We start from the raw sequence: 6,142 nt of genomic DNA, 5'->3' as shown, positions 1-6,142 counted from the left end.
TTCCCATCACTGTAAAAAAAATTATCATTCACCCAAGGACCCAAACTAGAACCCTGGGTGTCATCCCGTGAGCTGAGTGACCAGGGACAAGTTACTTAGCCTGTCTGTGTGTAGCTTCCTTATTTGGAAAATGGGGATAATAATATACTCGAATTGTAGAGTTGTTGTGAGGATTGGATGAGATAAAATACATAAAGCACTTAGAATGGTGCCTGACATATTGTAAGTATTATAGGTGTTTTCTAGTATTGTGTTTACTATCCTTGTTTCCTCTCAGTTCAACCCCTATATTCATATTAATGTTAAGGCCTGTCACGGCCTGTCACATTTGCGCTATATATATGTAATAATAAAAAAAAGAGAATATCTGTAGCAATTACTGTGCTGCTCTGCATCATCGCTATCACTTCCCGTGTTAAATCCTGCTTGGAGTGAGGGCAGCTGTGAGAAGTGTGTCTCTAGGAACTTCCTGGATTTCAGACCACAAAGAGGCTGGGCATGGTAGCTCACACCTGTAATCTTAACACTCTGGGACACCAAGGCAGGTGGAACACTTGAAGCCAGGAGTTTGTGACCAGCCTGGGCAACATGGTGAAACCCTGTCTCTACAAAAAATTTAAAAATTAGCTGGGCTTGGTGGCACATGCCTATAGTCCCACCTACTCCAGAGGCTGAGGTGGGAGGATCATCTGAGCCCAGGAAGTTAAGGCTGCAGTGAGCAGTGTTTGTGCCACTCCAGCCTGGGTGACAAGACCCTGTCAAAAACAACAGAACAAAACAAAAAACAAACAAACAAAAAACCCCACAAAGAGAGGAGCACAGGTCTGGAGAGTCTCTGTCCCCAAACTGCTCAGACGTTCTGACATCATCTGTGTGGATAGTCCCTTTTCAACAGCCAGAATACTCCTACACACCCTGAAAAGAAGGTGGGACCCTAGACACATGGGGTGGGTGGACCTGCCATGATATGGGAAGAAAACCCCAGTCCACTGTGATGGGAATGAATGGGGCCCAAGCCCTAACTAAGAGAAGGGAGAGACCCTCCTTTCACCTCGAAAACTCCTACTTATCCCTTAAAACACTGCCAGGAAGCCCTTTCTCCAGGAAGTCTTTTCTGCACTCCACCTAGATTAGGTGTGGCTTCCTTTTTGCGCCTGTGGTGGCCTGCCATGCTATGCTATTACTATAACCAATAGGTTATGGTCCCTATTGGATATACTGCATTAACACTGTCTACTTACTGGCCTCCCTACTGTACTGTAAGCCCCATCTTGGCTGACACCATGTCTCTCTGGTTCACAGTTGAGTCCCCTGACACTAACTCTTGACATGGCTGTTCCCTTAGCTGGATGTGAGTGCCGTATGGTCAGGCCACCATTGTTTTCGTGGCATCCAACACAAAGTCCAATCTAGCTTCTAAGAAATGTGTCCGTGATCCAGGTTGCTGTGGAAGGCTTTTAACAGGGAATGACCTGATCAGTCTGGGTTGTAGAAAGTTGCCTGTGGTGGCTGGCTATATTGAGGAGCTTGGAGGGAATGAGACACGGACATCCCTTATAGCTGCTTGTCTACTTTGCACGCAGTGTTTCTACAACAGTATCACAGGATCACTGGTTTGCAGATGAGGATCCTGAGGCTTGGCAAACAGCCTAGTAGCTGAGTAACATTTTACTGGCTGAGATGGGTAAGTTAGGCTTTGATTTCTGGTCTTTAGACCATTCCTCCTTCTCTTCTTTCTATTGCAAGATGCTTTCTCTGACCTTCATTCATTCCTGTTTTTTAATTCCTGTCAGGTTTCTTCCTGCCAACGGTGTGCCGGGCCCTGTTAGGAGAGTGGGGAGGGTCAGTAATGGTCACCAAACATAGCCTTGGGGGTGACTTGGTGAGAGGAAGGGTTTTCTCGGTGCTGGGGTCTCAGGGACTTCCTTGAGGAGCTGATCTCAGGCGAGTGAACCACCAAACCCCACAGGCCTCTGAGCTTCCTAGAGGGAAATGGAAGTTGTTCCAAGTGTGCAAAGACCATGGAGGGGGTGGTGATATGGTTTGGATTTGTGTCCCTGCCCAAATCTCACGTCGAATTGGAGGAGGGGCCCAGTGGGAGGTGATTGGATCATGGGGACAGATTTCCCCCTTACTGTTCTCATGATAGTGAGTGATGTCTCATGAGATCTGATCATTTAGAAGTGTGTAGCACTTCCCCCTTTGCTCTCTCTCTCTCTCCCCTGCCACCATATAAAGAAGGTACTTGCTTCCCCTTCACATTCTGCCATGATTGTAAATTTCCTGAGACCTCCTAGTCATGCTTCCTATTAAGCCTGAAGAACTATAAGTTGATTAATATTGGGTGAAACCCCACCCCTGATATTTATCGTGGGTTCTTTTCTATTTCCCTAAGCATCTCGGCTGGTTTGAGAAATAAAGGGAAAGAGTACAAGGAGAGAAATTTTAAAACTGGGGGTCTGGGGGAGACATCACACATCGGCAGGTTCCATGATGATCTCCAAGCCGTAAAACCAGCAAGATTTTATTAGCAATTTTCAAAAGGGGAGGGAGTGTACGAATAGGGTGTGGGTCACAGAGATCACATACTTCACAAAGTAATAAAATATCACAAAGCAAATGGAGACAGGGCGATATCATAGGACCACAGGATGGGGCAAAAATTAAAATTGCCAATGAAGTTTCGGGCATGCATTGTTATTGATAGTATCTTATCAGGAGACAGGGTTTGAGAGCAGACAACCTGTCTGACCAAAATTTATTATGTGGGAATTTCTTCGTCCTAATAAGCCTGGGAGCGCTACAGGAGACCAGGGCTTATTTCATCCCTTCGGCTTCAACTGTAAAAGGCGGCCGCCTCAAGGGGGGCCATTTATAGACCTACCCTCAGGGCACATTCTCTTTCTCAGGGATGTTCCTTGCTGAGAAAAAGAATTCAGCGATATTTCTCCTATTTGCCTTTGAAAGAAGAGAAATATGGCTCTGTTCCATCCGGCTCACTGGCAGTCAGACTCCAAGTCTTATCTCCCTTGTTCCCTGAGATTGCTGTTATCCTGTTCTTTTTTCAAGGTGCCCGGATTTCATATTGTTCAAACACACATGCTCTACAAACAATTTGTGCAGTTAACACAATTATCACAGGGTCCTGAGGTGACATTCATCCTCCTCAGCTTACGAAGATGATGGGATTAAGAGATGAAAGTAAAGACAGGCATAAGAAATCACAAGGATATTGATTGGGGAAGTGATAAGTGTCCATGAAGTCTTCACAATTTATGTTCAGACATTGCAGTAAAGATAGACGTAAGAAATTATAAAAGTATTAATCTGGGGAACTAATAAATGTCCATGAAATCTTCACAATTTATGTTCTTCTGCTGTGGCTTCAGCCAGTCCCTCCGTTCAGGGTCCCTGACTTCCCACAACAGATTAAACCTTTTTTCTTCATAAATTACCCATCTTAGATAGTTCTTTATAGCAGTGTGAGAACAGACTAATACAAATTGCTTCTGGTGCTCTTTAGTTTAGGACTTGTCCCAGGCAATTGCCTGTGGGCAAGCCTACCAGAACCCCAGCATGGGAGCTGTGGCCCCAGGCTACCCCCATTTGTCATTGGCACTGGTATGGATTCTCCCTCATGATGAGAGGTGAAGCCAGCTGGACTTCGTGTGTCAAGTGCAGACTTGGAGAACTTTTCTGTCTAGCTGGAGGATTGTAAATGCACCAATCAGCACTCTGTGTCTAGCTAAAGGATTGTAAATGCGCCAATCAGCACCCTGTAAAAATGCATCAATCAGCACTCTGTGTCTAGCTAGAGGATTGTAAATGCACCTATCAGCACTCTGTAAAATGGACCTATTCTATCTCTCTAAAATGGACCAAATAGCACTCTGTAAAATGGACCAATCAGCAGGACATGGGTAGGAACAAATAAGGGGATCAAAGCTGGCCACCCCAGCCAGCAGTGGCAACCCACTCAGGTCCCGTTCCATGCTGCAGAAGTTTTGTTCTTTTGCTCTTCACAATAAATCTTGCTGCTGCTCACTCTTTGGGTCCGTGCCACTTTAAAGAGCTATAACACTCACGGCGAAGGTCTGCAGCTTCATTCTTGAAGTCAGTGAGACCAAGAACCCACCAGAAGGAACCAACTCCGGACACATCTTGTCAACCACGAAGGGACTATCGCCAAGTGGTGAGTACCATTGGGCCCCTTTCACTTGCTATTCTGTCCTATTTTTCTTTAGAATTTGGAGGCTAAACAATGGGCACCTGTTGGCCAGTTAAAAGTGACTAGCGTGGCCATCAGACTAAAGACATGGGTGTCAGGCTTTCTGGGAAAGGACTCTCTAACAACCCCTGACTCTTCAGAGTTGGGAGCATTGGTTTGCCTGGAACCAGCTTCCGCTTTTTCTGTACTTCTGGGCTGAGCCCGAGGGTCAACAGAGAGGAAAGCCATTCAGCTCTGGGGTCCTGACAGAAAGTTGGTTGACCCTGTAGCCATGAGCGGAGCTCTCAAAGTCACGTAGCCCAAGCAAGACTTGCCCATCTATCCTATCTAGCCCAACCCTTGCCTCCTGCATTCTATTGCCTGTCAGACAAACTTCCCCCTGCCTCTCTTCTCCAAGGCTAGTCCCACTTCTAAAAACAATTCCCTGTCTCTGGTGCTTTTCTAGTTTCTCCTATAAGAATGATTTCTAGTATAAATTTCGGGACTCTGTTCCTTTCTTTAGGCACCTGGGCTCAACAATCAGAAAGACATATTTTTTGCCCAAAGTCCCATTGGTGGGGGGGACTATCTGGAATTTTAGGATCCCTCTTCAGACTAGTAGGCCTAACAAAAGCTATTCCTGAAGCTAGGATATGAGGAACCTCAGAAATAACATCCTTCCTATTTGTATGATGACAATTGAGGACAAAAGGTATCACTCTTCCAACCCTGGATATCCTTTCCCTCCCTCAGGGTATGGCCCTCCACTCCATTTTGAGGCATAACATCTTTATGGGACAAGAGTAAGGTCCCAATACTAACAGGAAAAAATGCTTAGGACTCTAACAGATTTTCAAGAATGCGTCGATAAGGGCCACTAAATCCGATTTTTCTCAGTCCTCTTTGTGGTCTAAGAGGACAGGCAAGGTGCAGGTTTTTGAAAATGCATTGGTGAGGGCCACTAAATCTGACTTTCCTTGGTCCTCTTTGTGGTCTAAGAGGAAAACTATTGTTTCTGCTGCTGTGTTGGTGAGCACAACTATTCTGATCATCAGGGTCCAGGGACCATTTTGGGTTCTTGGGCAAGAGGGGGATCTGGTGCTGTGTTGGTGAGCGCAACTATTCCGATCAGCAGGGTCCAGGGACTGTTGCAGGTTCTTGTGGGTGGGGGGTGGGGGGACAAACAAACCAAAACCATGGGCAGTTTTTTTCTTTCACATGGGAAACACTCAGGCATCAACAGGCTCACTCTCGAAATGCATCCTAAGCCATTGGGACCAATTTGACCCACAAACCCTGAAAAAGAAGCGGCTTATTTTTTTCTGCACTGCGGCCTGGCCCCAGTATTTTCTCTCTGATGGGGAAAAATAGTCACCTGAGGGAAGTATAAATTACAATACTATCCTATCCTGCAGCTTGACCTTTTCTGTAAGAGGAAGGCAAATGAAGTGAAATGCCTTATGTCCAAACTTTCTTTTCATTGAAGGAGAATCCACAACTATGCAAAGCTTGCAATTTACATCCCACAGGAGGACCTCTCAGCTTACCCCCATATCCTAGCCTCCCTAAAGCTCCCCTTTCTATTAACGATAAGCCTCCTCTAATCTCCCCAGCGCAGAAGGAAATAAGCAAAGAAATCTCCAAAGGACCACAAAAAACCCCGGGCTATCAGTTATGTCCCCTTCAAGCTGTAGGGAGAGGGGAATTTGGCCCAACCCAGGTACATGTCCCCTCCTCCCTCTCTGATTTAAAGCAGATAAAGGCAGATCTGGGGAAGTTTTCAGATGATCCTGATAGGTACATAGATATCCTACAGGGTCTAGGGCAAACCCTTGACCTCACTTGGAGAGATGTCATGCTATTGTTAGATCAAACTCTGGCCTCTAATGACAAGAATGTGGCTTTAGCTGCAGCCTGAGAATTTGGATATACCTG

Source organism: Macaca thibetana, chromosome 2 (assembly GCF_024542745.1).
Source record: "Macaca thibetana thibetana isolate TM-01 chromosome 2, ASM2454274v1, whole genome shotgun sequence".
Lineage (NCBI taxonomy): Eukaryota > Metazoa > Chordata > Mammalia > Primates > Cercopithecidae > Macaca > Macaca thibetana.
Note: the sequence above shows the minus strand (reverse complement) of the source record.